This window comes from Castor canadensis, unplaced genomic scaffold (assembly GCF_047511655.1).
Source record: "Castor canadensis unplaced genomic scaffold, mCasCan1.hap1v2 HAP1_SCAFFOLD_113, whole genome shotgun sequence".
NCBI classification, from domain to species: Eukaryota; Metazoa; Chordata; class Mammalia; order Rodentia; family Castoridae; genus Castor; species Castor canadensis.
The window spans coordinates 124,847-142,334 of NW_027395342.1; the positions used below are offsets into that span (position 1 = coordinate 124,847).

The 17,488-nt window shown below is 42.6% G+C and overlaps 1 protein-coding gene across 7 annotated transcripts in view; it reads right to left on the reverse strand.

Annotated features, from left to right (window-relative positions):
* The window catches only part of LOC141420308 (uncharacterized), a 39,443-nt gene extending 24,395 nt beyond the window's left edge, over positions 1 to 15,048 (reverse strand). For 3 of the 7 annotated variants that reach the window (XM_074064576.1, XM_074064573.1, XM_074064574.1), the window contains exons 1-3: positions 14,954 to 15,048; positions 6,702 to 6,752; positions 1,160 to 5,027 (exon numbers count right to left, since the gene is read on the reverse strand). The gene's annotated coding sequence lies outside the window, so the exon portion shown is untranslated. The remainder of the gene's footprint in view (positions 1 to 1,159; positions 5,028 to 6,701; positions 6,753 to 14,953) is intronic. The other 4 variants (XM_074064578.1, XM_074064575.1, XM_074064572.1 and 1 more) reach the window with 3 other exon arrangements.
* Between the last annotated feature and the right edge of the window lie 2,440 nt (positions 15,049 to 17,488).

Genomic DNA, 17,488 nt, shown 5'->3' on the forward strand with positions numbered 1-17,488 from the left:
AGACACAAAAAAGAGTTGTTGAAGTGGCTCAAGTGGTAGAGCACCTGCCTAGCAAATGTGAGGCTCTGAGTTCAAACCCCAGTACCAGCAATGAATAGATAGATAAAGAGTTTCATACAGGGCTAGCCTTTTTTTTTTTTGTGGGACTGTATTTGAGCTCAGGACCTTCCACCTGCTAGGCAGGCACTCTACTGCTCAAGTTGTTCTGCAAACCCTACCTGGCTGTACTTTCTGAATCCCATCTCTTCCTTTCAAATCTTTTCAAGTCTCTAAATTCCATCACTTCAATTATATAAGTAATTAAAAACACCGCTGCAGTGAGCTGCTGAAGACCCACTGAGCACTCTCCCTCTCCTAAGAGTTATTTCAGTAGAAAAATCAGCAAGCACTTCCAAAAATGATTTCTGCTAAAGAACGTTGTTCTTGATCAAAGAAAATTCCTAACATTCACTTGCAACAGTAAATTACCTTCCTTTCACCTCTCAGGGCACCTTAGATCCTTGGCAATAAAACTTAGTCATTAAGACCAGATTGCTTCTTTCTGGGAAAAGCTTCAGCTGATGGTCGATTATTGACCCTAGGTAATGACAGTTAGGAGTACTACAGTACAGTGAGGCAGCTTTCATGGGAGCGATGAATTGTAAGATTTATAAATTAATGCTGGTGTAATGGTCACACCTGTAATGCCAGCAATTGGGCAGCTGAGGCAGGAGGCCAGCTTGGGCCACGATGTACACCTTGTCTCAAAAAAATTAAAATAGGCTGACAACATGGCTCAATTGGTACAGCACTTTCCTAGCATGCATGAGGCCCTGGGGTGTGTTAAAATCGCAAATACCATATCACTCTTACTTGACCAGGAAGGTAATCAAGGACACTGTTCTGTACTTTAATATTTACTTCAGGTGACTTTTAAGAGTTTGGGGGCTGAACTTCAGCTCAAGAGTTGGAGCATCTCCCTAGGTGGCACAAGGCCTGAATTCACACCCTAATGACACAAAAAAAGTACTGAGCAAATATGATGTTCAAAAGATGCCTCACTGCACAAGTACACCATGACAGTGAATGTGCAGAATCTTAATTCAACATTATTATAACCAAGTTCCTGGTCATAACAAGGTGAGCTTCAAAACTATTTCTAGATTAAAATAATGCTCACCCTTTTTGATAATCTCAGAGGTCAGCAGTCCTTGTCTTCCAGAAGAATTTCTCATATTGAAGCCAGTTAGCATATGTATAAATGACAGTTCTGATTTTAAATGTCCAAGCTGGCTTCTCAGATCTTCTGAAGGGTCCATCACGCAGAATCTGATTTGTGTATTTCCTGAAATGATTTTCTTAAAAAGCAAATATCAGAAAAGTTATTCTAACTGCTAATAATTATTTCACCTAATACCCAATTTTCCTCAAAACATTCTCATTTTGTTGCTCATGATCACTTCACCTTAACCTGAGGATTTCCTCAAAACCAATGTGACTACTAACACCACAATTTCAAGTTTCAACTGAAAACACCCAGTTACACTACTGTATTGGACACCTGGGTGACACAGTGACAAACATTTTCTCCAAACAGCATCGAGAGGAGCCCTGAGTAGCCATGGCTGTAGAGCAAGATGCAGGGACAGCAGCGCAGTGGGAGCTGAGCACAGGCAGCTTTGAATGTCTCTGACCTGCAAGGCGGTGAACTACATCATGAAGTTAATCTCACCTGTCAAGTTCATGTCCACATCCCTAATTCCGTGGTTATGGGGATGACCTAACATCACAAGCACTGTGGTTAAATGTTTTCACATTTTCAAATAATTCAACCAGTGGAATACATTAATTTAACTTGATCTTTGGTCACAGAAAGTATTTCTGGAAATAATTAACATCAAAATATTTTGTGAGGTGAAAGAATATAGAATACAGAATATCAAAGGTGGTGTTATCAGATATTTTGTAAATCACAAGCGCAAAGATTTGTTTAGTTTCAGAGGCTATATTATTTATATATGAACACTATATGTATGTGTATATATACATACATATCCTTGAAATTAATGAAAATCTAAAATAAGAAAAATTCAAAATTAACAAAGGTAGATTTGGTAAACTTGCAATTTGTGCTTCTTTTAGAAACATGAGTCATAAAACAGTGAATGTAAATACTTCATATGTGAATGCTACATTGAGTACTACCTTTCAATTGCAAAGACTAATAGGTACTAATTACTGTGTGCTCTCTCACAAGAACTAACGAACTTAATAACTTGGAGAACCTTTGAGAGTATATACAAGTACTACCTTACAAATTCCCAGAAAACTCCACCCCAAAACTCCTAGACACCACAAACACCTTCAGCAATGTAGCAGGATACAAAATAAGCTTACAAAAATCAGTAGCCTTTCTATACACCAACAGTGAACTAACTGAGAAAGAATATAGGAAAACAATTCCATTTACAAAAGCCTAAAAAACATCAACTACCTAGGAATAAACTTAACAAAGGATGTAAATAAACTGTCTAAGGGAACTACAAACTACTGAAGAAAGAAATCAAGGAAGACTATAGAAGATGGAAAGATCTCCCATGCTCATGGATTGGCACGATCAACCTAGTAAAAATAGCTATACTACCAAAGTCAATCTACACATTCAACACAATTCCCCTCAACATCCTAATGACATGCATCATGGAAATCGAAACATCTACCCTAAAGTTTATTTGGAAACACAAAAGACCATTAATAGCCAAGGCAATACTGAGCAAAAAGACCAATGCTGCAGGTATCACAATACCCAATTTCAAACTATACTACAGACCCACAGCAATAAGAACAGCATGGTAGTGGCACAAAAACAGATATGAAGAAGAGTGTAACAGAATAGAGTACCTGGATATGAATCCATACAGCTATCCGACCTTATTTTTGACAAAGGTGCCAAAAACAAATGATGGAGAAAAGACAGCCTCTTCAACAAATGTTGCTGGGAAAAGTGGTTATCTGCCTATAGAAAACTGAAACTAGATCCATGCCTATCACACTTACTAGAATCAACTCAAAAGTGGATGAAGGAACTTAATATTAGATACAAATCCTTGCAGTTAGTACATGAAAGAACAGAGAATACCCTGGACACAATAGCTATAGGCAAGGAATTCCTCAGACGACCTGCAGCAGCCCAGCAACTAAGAGAAAAGTTGGACAAATGAGGCTACATGGAATCAAAAAGCTTCCGCTCAACAAAAGAAATGGTCTCTAAACTGAAGAGAACACCCACAGAGTAGGAGAAAATATTTGCTAGCTATACATCCGACAAAGGACTGATAACCAGAATATATAAGGAGCTCAAAAAACTCCCCCCAAATTAATAAACCAATAAAGAAGTGGGCAACTGAACTAAACAGAACTTTTTCAAAGGAAGAAGTCCAAACGGCCAAAAAACACATGAAAAAATACCCACCATCCCTAGCCATAAAGGAAATGCAAATCAAAACCTCACTAAGCTTCTACCTCACTCCTGTTAGAATAACTAGCATGAAGAACACCACCACCAACAAATGTTGGCAAGGATGAGGGGAAAAAGGAACCCTCATACACTGCTGGTGGGAACGCAAGCAAGTTCAACCACTTTGGAAAACAATATAGAGGCTTTTTAAAAACTAAACATAGATTTGCCATATGATCCAGCAATCCCACTCCTAGGGATATACCCAAAGGAATGCGGCTCAAGTTATTTCAAAGACACTTGCACACCCATCTTTATTGCAGCATTATTTACAACAGCCAAGCTATGGAAACAGCCAAGATGCCCCTCAGTGGATGAATGGACTAACAAAATGTGGTATTTATACACAATGGAATTTTACTTAGCCACAAAGAAGAATGAAATTTTGTCATTCACAAGTAACAGATGGATGTTGAGAACACCATCTTAAGCAAAGTTAGCCAGGCTCAGAAGACCAAAAATCACAGGTTCTCCCTAAAATGCAGATTGTAGACCCAAAATAAATTCAATACTATTATTGGACATGGGTCACACAGTAAGGAGAGAATGTGTGTGGGAGGAATAGGAAAAAGGAAGGTAACCTAAAATTTGAATGTGGTTGATGTGCTCTCTGTAGAGGAGCAAATAAAGTAATCTTAACCTGGCAGAGGCCAGTATGGGAAGGGGACCAGGAAGAAGTGAAGAGGTCTGGCAGAGATGAGCCAATGTGGGTTGTAATACACAAGTGCATGGAAGCAACACTAGGACTCTCTCTGTACAGCCATCTTTACCTCAAACTTGCAAAAACTTTATGTCTTTCTTACTATCTCCTATGTTTTCTCTTCAACAAAATCGGAGAACAAGATGGTGGAACAGGTTCTGCCCAGACTGGAGGTATTGGGGGGCATGGGAGGAGGGGCAGGTGGCCCAAACAATGTACACATATGTAAATAAATGTGAAGGTGATAAAATAGAACAGAGAAAAATGAAAGTTAAAAAAAAAAAAAAGGAAGAAATTGTGGGGAAAGGCACTCTAGATGAATGTGTCCCAGATGTATTCATAGTGTTCCCAGAGGGTGGTCGCAAAAGATCCTGGTTGAGAAGATCTCAGGTGTTTGGCATCCTGAACAAAGAACTGGATGGGAACAAACAGATTGCAAAGCAGCAGCCAAGTTTTACTGAAAGTGAAAGCAGAAAGTACACTCCATGAGAGGGAGATGGAGTGAGCTCTGAGCAAGGTGATCCAAGAGCAGTACCTGGAGCTCAAGAGCCTATACTTTGGCTGTGGATTTCTGGAAAGAATAAAGCACAAAAAAAATCGAATAACTCTCCCCACATGTCCCCTCTGCCTGAGTGGCAAAGCAGTCAGGGTGCTTCTTGGAGCAAGGAAAAGTTAAAGACACCTTTGCTAAGTTAGCTCTCCCAGGATCCCCACAACCTCCTACTCACACCCAACCTGATCTTGAACCACAGAAGGTAGATTTTTACATTCTTCTTCACACCAGAATTTCTTTGCACAGCAACTGTAGCACCATTTCAGTAAGGTCGGTCACTGGAAAATAATGAGGAAATGTTGCTTATCATTAGGTTTCAAGTATTGTTAGAAAGCCTCACCATTCCTGCCCCTCAGCACCCCATCTTTAGCCAATTCAAGCACACAAAGTCCCCAAGGGCTAGGTCAGGTACACGTCGATGAAAGTAGCTGCCATAGTTCTCCCAGTTTATCTCAGGTACTCAGCCCGGGGTGGCCAGGGAAATCCTCATGGGGCATGCAAGCTCCATGCTGCACATTTTCTCTGACAACTCTGCCAGGGCTGACATCTGGGCTTGAAGTCTCTCCCCAAATGCCTCCCTGCATATGGGCTGTCTGCTGAGGCTTCTGCTGAGGGTTGATGGAAGCCAAACCCTGTTGGGGTCTGAGCAGTGAGGTCCTCTTCCTCCTCTAGAGGCCTGGGTCAGAGCAAGATGCTTGAGGTCTGTAGGGTGACTGGTCTGGTCCACTGTAGATGCCCTTACCCCCTCCAGAGGAGGTCGCAGTGTTTGTGTCTGCAACCTGGGCACTGGCTCCCTGTATCCCTCCCAAAGGCCTCTTGAGGTTTCCAGAGAGGACTGGATGCTCCAGAAGTCCGTGTGAGTCACAGGCACCAGAGTTGCCCTGTTTGGGTCCAATGTCTCTGGGCTATGGCATCCTAGAGCCATCCTTGCCTGTGGGGTCAGGCAGGGTGCTCAGTCTGTGGCGAGCTCTGCCTTGCAGAAATGGTCTGCTGAATGCACTGCAAGGCTCCTGGAGGCACCTGGGCTCGGAACAGCACAGATGCAGGCTGTACCAGTAGCACAATTGTATGTGTGTGTTGTATGTGTTTGGTGTGGGTGTCAGGTGTGTGTGTTGTGTTTGGTGTGTGTGTCTAGTGTGTTCAGCCAGTGTGTATATGTTTTGTGTGTAGGTTTGTGGGGATATTAGGTGTGTGTCTGTGTGTGTTGTATGTATGTGTGTCTTTGTTTATGTGTATTGTTTACGTATGTGTTTTGTGTGTTTTGTATACGTGTTAGTGTGGTATGTGTTGTGGGTGTAGGAGGTGTGTGTGCATGTGCGTCTGTGTGTGTCGTGTATGTGTGTTGTATGCTGTGTTTCGATGCGTGAATGTGTGTGTTGTGTATCTTGTGTATGTATGTGTGTGTGTGCTATGCGTGTGTATGTGTTGTGTATCTTTGTTCTGTGCATGTGTGTGTCATGTATGTGTCTCTGTGTATGCCTAGTTGTGTGCGTATGTGTACTGTGTGTGATGTGTATGTTTGTGTTGTATGTGTCTGTATTGGTGTGTTCTCTGTGTGTGTGTGTGTGTGTGTGTCGTGTGTATCATCCCTGGTAGGCCCACGGGAAGCAGGATCAGCTGCAGCATCACCGGATCTGGGCCACCGCGGGTCCATCTGTGCTCAGCACTCCAGGGTCACCCACCCACTGTTCCAGCAGGTGGAAGCTGTGCTCCTCTACTCCCTCCTCCAGCATTCTATCCATCTAGCCTCCCTCTCCTCCCCCCTGCCCCACACCCGGGGCTCTGCTGCCCACGCGCCCCCCGCTTCCCCAGCCAGCCCCCGCCCCGCTCCGCGCCCCCCCCCGCCCCCGGGGATGGGGGGCTCCGCGCCTCCGATGCCCGGGATTAACAGTGGGGCCGAGTTCTGCTGTCTGCCGTGCCGCCCCTCCCGGCCCTCGCGCTCTGGCTCTTACCTCCGGGCTGTTTTCGGCAGCCACTTCCCCTTCGCGCACAGCATCCTCCTCCTCCAGAAATTAGCAGGAACGGAACAAGAAGAGAGTAAAAAGAACAAAAGAACATGCAATGAACTGAAGGTACATGTGGAGCATGAAGCATACAAACATAAGGACAGAGTTGGCCCTCGCTGTCTGTGGGTGAAAAGTTCCAATGACACCATGAGAAAGCACCATGAACACTCACACCACTGACATTAAGGCAGGACTGACACAGCTTCTTCACATCATGTGAGCTGCATAAGGCACACATGGGAGGGTTTTTTTTAATACTCTTATTAAAAACCACTTGGAATAAATCTTCAAATAAGTCAGCCTAACTGTAATGGTATTCATACAAGAATAAAAAACACAGGAAAGGGTGGAAAAGGAAGAATGAGTATTTGGAGAAATGATAAGCTAAATGTTTCTCAAGTTGATAAACAAACATAGGTTCATATATTCATGAAGCTCAGTAAACTTCAATATGGAGAAACAGAGATATATTCTGAGACACATTTTAATCATATTATCATAAACTAAGGACAAATAAATGATCTTAGAAGTAGAAAGACGGAAGCTACTTAACATAAAAAAGGAATCCATCATAACTTTAACAGATTTCACATCAATAATTATGGAAGTGAGAAGGAAATGAAACAGCATTTTAAAAATACTGAAATAATGCTGTTAGCCAAAACCATTATATCCAGCAAAATTACCCTTGGCCCTGACCTTCAAAACAATGTTAAATGGAGTTCTCCAGAATGAAGTCAGAGGACACTAGACAATCAATTGAAACCATGTGATAAAACAAAGAACTGCATTAAAGATAACTACGTAGGCAAATATAAAGTGTGGTATTATTTTATATTTATTTTATAACTATTTTCTATTTGATTTAAAAGACAAACATATAAATAAGTAATTATAAATTTATGTGAAAAGTCATACAACGAACCCAGAGGTTCTGTGTGCCAAAAACATCATAAGAGGGTAGCTGTCATTTTAATATGTTAATTACAATGTCTGATTTATACACAAAATACAAAAAGGAAATAAAAAAGAATCAACAAAAGTATACATGCAAAAAAGAAACATCAAAGAAGGCAACACTAGGTGAACTCAAGGAATTAAAGAAGGTAAAAGAAATATAAAAATGTAAAAATGAAAAAAAATCTTAGTCGTAAGCAACTTTAAATGTGAATGGATTAGGCTCTAATTAATAAAATGGCTAAAAATGGTAATACATTTGAATGGAAATAATGCATTATTTAACATCCAAAGGCACAAATATATAGAGGATGAATGAAGGTAAAAATATATTCCATGCAAATAAAAACTAAAGGAGAGCAGAGTTGGCTATACTAATGTAAAACAAAATAAACTTTAAGTAAAAAAAGTTACAAAAGGCAAAAAAGTACAATAAATGAGATATAACAACAGTCATCATGGAAGCAACAAACACTAAAGCCACAATTATATGCTAAAGTTTGAATAATGGTGTCCCCTCTAAATTCTTATTGAAAATAAATCCTCAGTGCAAACAGTGTTAAGAAGTGTGGCCTCTGATAAGGAGTAAAGTCATGAGTGCTCTGCCCCTCATGATCGGGAGTTGCTTTCTTAGCAAGGCTTTTGAGGCTAAAGCAGGATTTTCTTGTTCTTCTAAAACTTCCACCATTGAAGGATGCACTATTCCTCACCCTCAGAAGTTGTAGTAACAAGGTACCATCTTAGAAGCAGAAAGCAGCCCTAACCAGTCTCTCACTCTGCTGATACTGTAATTTTGGACTCCAGACCCTCTGATAAATAAGTTGCTATTATTTATAAATTACCCAGTCCATGGTAATTTGTGAGAGCAACACAAATGAACAAAAGAAGTATATGTGTCTAATATGGACAAAATTGAAGGGAGAAACGGCCAAGTATATATTAGAAACTGTAATATTCTACTTCCAAGAATGAATAGAAGGTCAATAATACTGTATGATCATGTAAACAAGTAGTTAAAACACTGATAAATTCAGAACAGTTCACCATATAATAGAAGAATGCACACGTTTTTCATGTATAGGCTAAAATTCTCCAGAATACACCAATAATTAGTTCCCCCAAATAGTCTCAGTAATCCTTTTTTCTCAGTATATGACCTGGACCTAGGACTCACTATGTAGCCCAAGACTGGCTGAAACTTTTGATTTTCCTCTGTCTCTGCCTCCTGAGTGCTACTCTCAGTTAATTTTAAAATATTGAAATAGTACATAGTATTTTTTTAATGGTATGAAATACAGATACAAATAAATAATACAATGAAAGAATAAAACTTGGCTAAATGTGGAATTTAAATTACATGCTTTCAATAAATTAATGGGTGAGACAAGTAACAAAGGGAAAAAGAAAAAATAGTTTTGGAACAAATAAAATAAATACCAAAGTTTATAGAATTTACTACAAGTATTAATCAAAAGGAAATTTATGGATGGAAAAACCTCCAATTTAATGGGAAAAGATGTCAATTCAAAACCTTAAATTTATATCTTAAGAAAACAAAAAAATTGAAAACAAACGAGATGACAGCTAAAAGAAAGAAGGAAATAATAAAGATTAAAGTAGTAATAAATCAATGGCGGGATACACATTCAATAGAGTATATTGGTTGCTTAGAATGATCAACAAAATTAACAAATCTTTATCTCAACTACCTAAGAAGAAAAAGTGGTTGGACATAGATTAGAAACAAAATTGGGGAAATGAATACAACCTTACAGAACCAAGGATTATGAGGGAAACTATGAAAACTGCATGCCAATGGCTGGATAGCCAATATGAAATGGACAAATTTCTAGAATCTCACAAACTTAAACAATTTTAGGATAAGAAAATATAGACAGGCACAGGTGGCTCATGCTTGTACTTGTAATTACTAGGAAGACTGAGATCAGGAGAACTATGATTCAATGCAAACTTGGGCAAATAACCAGAGCAAAATGGACTGGAGGTCTGTCTCAAGTGGTAGACTACCTGCTTTAGAAGCATGAAGCCCTGAGTTGAAGCCCTGAGTTCAAGCCCCAATCTCACCAAAATAAAAAAAAGATAGTCTGTACAGACCTATAACAAGTACATAGCAACAAAAATTCATCAGTAATCAGAAACCTCCCAAAAAAGAAAACTTTAGGACTAGGTCACTTTGCTTCTGAGTTAAACATTTTAAAAAGTATTAACACCAATCTTTCACAAATTCTTCCAAAAACTCTACAATATGAAATTGCTTATTAGTTCATTTTATGAGGTAAGAGTTTATTCTGATACCAAAGCAAAAAGCAGCACAAAAAATTAACCAATATTCCTTATTAATACAGATATAAAAATACTAACTGAATTATAGCAAATCAAATTGTTCAATATATTAAAAGTACTTATAGCATGAACAAGTGGGATTTATCCCAGGAATGTGAGGTGGTTTAACTAAAGAAAATCAATATATTGTAACACACTAATAGAAAAGGAAGGGAAAAAATGGATTATCACCCAAGCTGATATACCACATTTGAAAACATTGATAAATGCATTTGAAAAAATTCAACACCTTTGCTTTATAAAAAGAGTTTAAAATGAGGAATGGAAGAAAACTTCCCCAACATGATTACTCACAGCTAAGAATACTCTACAGTATAATACTGAAACTTTTCCCGTGATCAGAACAAAACAAGGATGCTCACTATCACCAAGACTACACAATGTTGTACTTAAAGTTCTAACCAGAGTAATTGGTAAGAAAACTCTTAAAAAGTCAGTCACCTTAGAAATGAAGAAAATAAACCCTTCTGTCAGCATATGGCATGATTCTTTCTATAAAAACTCAAGGAATCCACAATTAATGAATTCAGCAAAGATGAAGAGTACATTGTTAAACTCAATTAAACAATTTAAAAACAGGAAAATAATGTGGATAAATATGTAATCACTGAATAAACATTGGAATTACTCCAGCTAAATTTTCATTTTCCATAGCCAAGATGGAAAATGGAATACTATTTATTTTAAAATACTGTTAAATGTCTCCTCTTACATTTAATGAATGAAGTCTGTAGTGGGGGTACACTGGTTACAGGTCCTGGCAAAGGAATTCTCTGTTGATTATTATATCAAATTGCATTCAGGTATATAATTACATATTAAAATATCCCCTTCCAGAAAACCAAGGGCAAATATACAAAAGACATTTTAAGACACAGGCAGATGTTTAAATGACACCTTTGAAATTATAGTTGCCAAGATAGATGATAGATAGAGATAGATAGGTAGATAGAGATGGATAGATGACAGATCAATCAGCAATCAAGTCTGAGAAGACGATGAATGTAATGTGGATAAATAATGTAGTTAAAAATCTTGACTGTTAATTTGCAACTCACGAATAATTAACCTTGTTTCCCTAATGTTACAAAATTGCTGATAAAACCCAGACAAAGCAGGATAAACTGGGAGAACTGGATCAAGGTCCTCTACAGCCCATGCAAAATTGAAAGCCACAGATGAAAATGCACTCTCCATAAAGATGCCTCCCAAGTCTGGTTTCACCGATTTCTATAGGGTTTTCTCAATTGAACATTACACTCAAACAATTTACAAAAAGAAAAATAATGTGGATAAATAAGTACTAACTGAATAAACATTGAAATCACTCCAACTAATTTTCATAGCCGAGACAGAAAGTAGAATATTATTTTAAAATACTGGCAAATGTCTCTTCTTACAGCTAATGAATGAACTCTGTAGTGGGGGAACACTGGCTGTAGGCCAAGGAAAGTTATTCTCTGTTGATTATTACATCCAATTGCATTCAGGCATATAATTACATCTGAAAATAACCCCTTTCATAAACATAAGTGGAAAATATACATTAGAATGTTTTTTTCTAGGAAGATCCTCTTTTTTTGTTAGCATACATTTAATAGTACAAAGGGGTTTAATTTTGATAATCATATAAGCCTGATGAGCTCATGCCTTGATATGAGCCTTCATATTAAGATAAAGATCTCTGTCTCTTCTTATTGTTTAAGACATCTGATTAAAAACAAGGACACTAGATGATTTGATCCTTTGAAACAGGGCTTAAAAAGACTCATCTGCTCTTATTTATGAACAAGAAAGAAGACATTCTCCAGAAAGTATTTGACAAAATTAAGGAATTTATTGGACTCCTGACAGCTGATTTGTTATTTGCAACGTCATGTAAAATGACATTTAAACTACCTTTAAACAGTAGCTATGATTTTGGTGGAGCACAATAGCAACCAGAATCAATTCATTTTGATTTTCGTATGATCACTACATAGGTAGCTCTCATTTTATGGAAATGTCACTTATCAGTATGAGGGTCTCTAAGCCCCCATACTTTAGAGGCTGTACTTTCAGTTTTGTAAATTATTTTTATTAAGAGGGGGCAGGAAAAATAGGAGAAATAAAGTTTTAAAGTGGCATACAAGGAAAAATAGGAGAAATAAAGTTTTAAAGTGGCATACATACAAGTAAGTTGTATATGATGCAGTTTAGCAAAGTAATGTGTGCTCATATTTTATCATAGGTACTTGAGGTTCCAGAAAATAAACAGCTAAAATTAAAATTCATACAGATTTTACATTTATGGTTTCAACTTCTATCTTGTTACTTCTATCATCAGCTGAATGAATTTCTTCTCTACTATGTATTTTCTTTTATGAATGGAGGGAGGAGGATAAAGGAGAGTGATGGAGGGGGTGAATTGAACTACAATTTATTGTAAGAAATTTGGTAAATATCACAATGCACTCCCAGTATAGAAATAATGAAAATAAATATTTTAAAAATCCATGGATAAAATAAAGCAGAGCTTATCTTTCTATTTGTGTGTGTATGTGTGTGCCCATTTTTCCCCTTGAGTGAAAGAATGTATCCTAATCGATTAGCATATGAAAGTTAGAACACATGCTAGAGCCAGCTTCTTTACGTTCTCATTGTGGAACATCAGACTAATAAGTTTTAGTTGTGACTATTAAATGAATACTGTAGACTATAAATAAATTAATAGTACCTATTTCAGGTTATTCGATGATAAATAAAATAGTACATGCAAAACACTTAGCACAGTATTTGTAATGCTTCCAGTAGTAATAAATAAAAAAAGCATACTCTCTTCTGACTCTTGTAAAATTAAATACATTATAACAAACTAAATTTGCTTTTTACTCGGCACAGTATCAGACCATGACAGTAAGAAAAGAAGTTTGACTTAAGAATAGAAACGCAAGTATAAAACAAAAACAAAAATATAACTACTTCTACTCTATTGATGCAAAGAAAATAATGTCTCATTCAACATCAGAGAAAAATCTATTTAAAAGACACAGTGACTCATTTATCTGTGAGGGAAAACTTTCTCTGCCATGGTTTTCTCTCTGGCTGATGATTCCTTGGTACTGCTACATTTAAATGAGTTCATCTGTGTTCTTGGAAAAACAAGCAGAGACAAGCTTGGTTATGCCTATCAATGTAACTTAATACCCTTTTTGTAATTCAACAAAGTAAAATATACAATTTGCATCTTGGTTGATGTTGATGTTTACAAGTGAGTAATGCAATTCTCAAAATTTATAAAACACTATTTTCCATTCATGAAAGCATAATGGGATAGTTTAATTGTTGCTTGGACATTTTAAGACGCTTGGACATTTTAAGACACAAGTCAGATACTTAAAAGATACCCTGTAAAGTATAGCTGACAGGAAATTGTTTGAAATGTAATATGACATTTAAATGAATTATAAACAGAAACTATTTGGTAGAGCACAATAGCAACCAGAATCAACTCATTTTGAATTTTGCATAATAATAACAAATTAGCTGTCATGAGTCCAATAAACTCCTTAAGTTTATCAAATACTTTTGGGAGAATGATTTCTTTCTCTCTCTTTTTCATAAATAGGAGCAGATGAGTCTTTTTAAGCCCAGTTAAAGGACCAAATCATCTCACGTGCTTGTATCTAATCAGATACAAGCCAATGCCCGGGACGTCCAGCGGGGCCTAGTACCGCCATCTGCCGCGCCGCCCCTCCTGGCCCTCGCGCTCCTGCTCATACCTCCCGGCTGTTTTCAGCAGCCACTTCCCCTTCACGCGCCACATCCTCCTCCTCCTCGCGACCTGGACCCCGAGCGCATGCCTCCTACTGCTGCCGCCGCCGCCGCGCACCCGCCCGGCCCGCGCGCCCTCCGCTCCCCCAGCCCGCCCCTGGGGGTGGGGGGCGTCGCGCTCCACCACCCCTCGAGTCACCCTAGGGACGCGGCTTCACTCCGCCCCCCCACCTCACCAGCCCTCTCCCCGGCCAGGGCGCCCGCCAGCCGCGCCCCCGATGGCGCCTCTGATTCCCGGGATGAACAGCAGGGCCAAGTCCCTCTGTCTGCCGCGCCGACCCTCCCGGCCCTCGCTCTCTGGCTCTTACCTCCTGGCTGTTTTCAGCAACCACTTCCCCGTCGCGCGCCACATCCTCCTCCTCGCGACCAGGACCCCAAGCGCATGCCTCATACTGCTGAGGCCGCCGCGCACCCGCCATGGCCCCGCCCCGCGCGCCCCCTCCAACGCTCCCCCAGCCCAGTCCGCCCCCGGGGGTTGGGGGGTGTGGGGCGCCGCGCTCCGCCACCCCGCGAGTCACCTCAAGATGCGGCCGCGTTCCTCCCTCCCACCTTACTGGCCCTCTCCCAGGCGCCGCGCCCCCGCCAGGCGCCGCCAATGCCCGGGATGTCCGGCGGGGCCGAGTCCCGCCCTCTGCCGCGCCGCCCCTCCCGGCCCTCGCGCTCTGGCTCTTACCTCCTGGCTGTTTTCGGTAGCCACTTCCCCTTTGCGCGCCACATCCTCCTCCTCCACGCAACTGGGACCCAGAGCGCAGGCCTCCTACTGCTGCCGCTGCAGCCAACGCTGCCGCGCACCCTCCCTGGCCCCGCCCCGCGCGCCCCCTCCCGCGCTCCCCCAGCCCAGCCCGCCCCCGGGGGTGGGGGGCGTCGCGCTCCGCCACCCCTCGAGTCACCTCAAGACGCGGTCGCGCACCTCCTTCCCCCCTCACCGGCCCTCTCGCCGGCCGGGGCGCCCGCCCGCCGCGCCCCCGCCCTGTGCCTGCGCTGCCTATGCCCGGGATGTCTGGTGGGGCCAAGTCCCGCTGTCTACCGCGCCGCCCTCCCGGCCCTCGCCCTCCGGCTCATACCTCCCGGCTGTTTTCGGCAGCCACTTCCCCTTTGCGCGCCGCATCCTCCTCCTCCTCGCGACCGGGAACCCTAGCGCACGCCTCATACTGCTGACGCCGCTGCGCAACTGCCCTGGCCCCGCCCCCCGCCCCCCCTTCCCCAGCCAGGCCCCGCGCACCCGCCCCGCCCCGCGCGCCCCCTGCTTCCCCAGCCCAGCCCGCCCCCGGGGGTGTGGGGCGCCGCGCTCCGCTACCCCGCGAGTCACCGCGCACCTCCCTCCCACCTCACTAGCCCTCTCCCAGGCCAGGGCTCCCGTCGCCGCGCCCCTCCTGGCGCCGCAGATGCCCGGGATGTCTGGCGGGCCGAGTCCCGCTGCTGCCGCTGATGCTGCCTACGCAGCTGTGCACCAGCCCTGGCACCGCCCCGCGCACCCCCCACTCCTCCAGCTCAGTCCGACCCCAGGGGTCGGGGAGGGGGGGTTGGGGCCCTGCGCTCTGACACCCCGCGAGTCACCTCAGGACGTGGCCGCCCTCCGCCCCCCCACCTCATGCAGTGATCCTGGGACTGAAGGAAGTTCCCGGGGAAGCCGCTGCCAGCGCATAGGGTCACGGTGGCAGGGGCGGACGCGCTGGAATCTCCGCAGTCCCATAACCTGCCAAGTGGCAGGGAGCGGTCCCGGGAGGCCTTGGGCTCTGAGATGCTCTGGGGAGCCGCGCTCTGGAGTGCATCATCCGGCCCAGAGTCTGGGTGTCGCTGCCTGCCGCGGGGGAAGGGTGCGTGCCTCCCGCCAGGCCCCGGTGGACAGGTGGATGGATGGACGGGTGGATGGAAGGATGGGTGGACGATGGATGGATGGGTGGACAGATGGATGGATGGATGGATGGTGGGTGGATGGATGGATGGATGGGTGGACGGATGGATGGATGGTGGGTGGATGGATGCCTAGTCCAGCTCCATCCAAAGGAAGCAGGATGCTGAGGGGGCAGGGGATTCATGGATGCATGGATGGAGACTATATCAGTTCACTCTGGCTGCCATACAAAATACCACAGGCTAGAGATTTAAACAGACATTCATTTTCTCACAGTCCTGAAGGCTGGAAGTCCAAGATCAAGGTGTTGGCAGGTTGTGGTCCTAGCTACTCAGGAAGCAGAGATCAGGAGGATCGTGGTTTGAAGCCAGCCTGGGCAAATCGTTCTGGAGACCCTATCAAAAAACCCAACACAAAAAAGGGTTGGCAGAGTGGCTCAAGTGTTAGAGTACCTGCCTAGCAAGTGTGAAGCTCTGAGTACCCCAGTATTGAGGAAAAAGAAGTAGTAGAAAGAAGGAGGAGAAAGAAGAAGGAGAAGGGGGAGGGGAAGGGGGAGGAGGAGAAGAAGAAAAGAAGAAGAAAGAAAAAAGAAGAAGAAGAAAAAGAAAAACAAGAATTGCTTCCCTACCATTTCTACCTACCTAGAGGGGAGAGGGGAGCATCAGGTCACACATCCTCTGAGAGTCTCCTGACAAATGACACTTAATCATGAGAACTGAGCTCGAAGACAAAAGACTCATATTAATTTGTATAATTTCTGTGATGCACACACATATCGTAAACTTGGGTACTGCGTGATCATGGATGAATAACGGTGTGCTGTCTACTGGCTCATTCACCTACACAAATTGGATGCAGGTGCTAACAGTAAGCACTATGCTAAGACCTGATACAGAAGGAAATAAAAATTAAAAATAAAGTTTCCCCAGCCTCATGCAGTATATTCCAGTGATAGAGAAGTAAACGAGATTACAACTCAGTAAGAAGCTCGGGGTGAGGAGCCAAGGGTACCAAGGGGCCTGGCACAGACTTAGCTGCACAGTAGATTTGGTGAGGCTGGTTCAGAACTGTGTGACCTTGAGCAAGGTACTTCCCAAAACGCTCAGTTTCCTCAACAGCAATATGGGACTAAACATAGAAGCTACCTGATAGGATTGGTGAGAGTGTTGAATGATGGGTAGGTCACAGCTGGGCATGGTGGTGCATTCCTGTAATTCCAACATCTGGAGGATGAGGTAGGAGGATCACAAGTTCAAGACCAGCTTGAGCTACATATCTAGACCCTGTCTCAAAGAAAGAGAAAAAAGGATCAATGACAAAACACTTATAAATCACTCATCCCCCCATACCTGACACAATATTAGCTCTTTTTTTAATAATCTATGTTATATACTAGGCGATATGTAATTTATGTTGAAGTTATTCATAGGGTTGGTTTTTTTGCAGTCTGCACCTTGAGCCACTCCACCCGTCCTTTTTTGTGATGCATATTTTCAAGATAGGGTCTCGCAAACTACTTGCCTGGGCTGGCCTTGAACCTCGATCCTCCTGATCTCTGCCTCCTGAGTAGCTAGGATTACAGGCATTGGCCACCAGCACCCGGCTTCATAGGGATTTTTTTGTATGTTTGTGTGGTGTGGGGATGGGACGCGAGGCCTTCCACATGCTACCCGAGTGATCTTCCCTTGAGCTACATCCCCAGGTCCTATTTGTACATTTTAAGACACCATATTGGTCAGCTTTT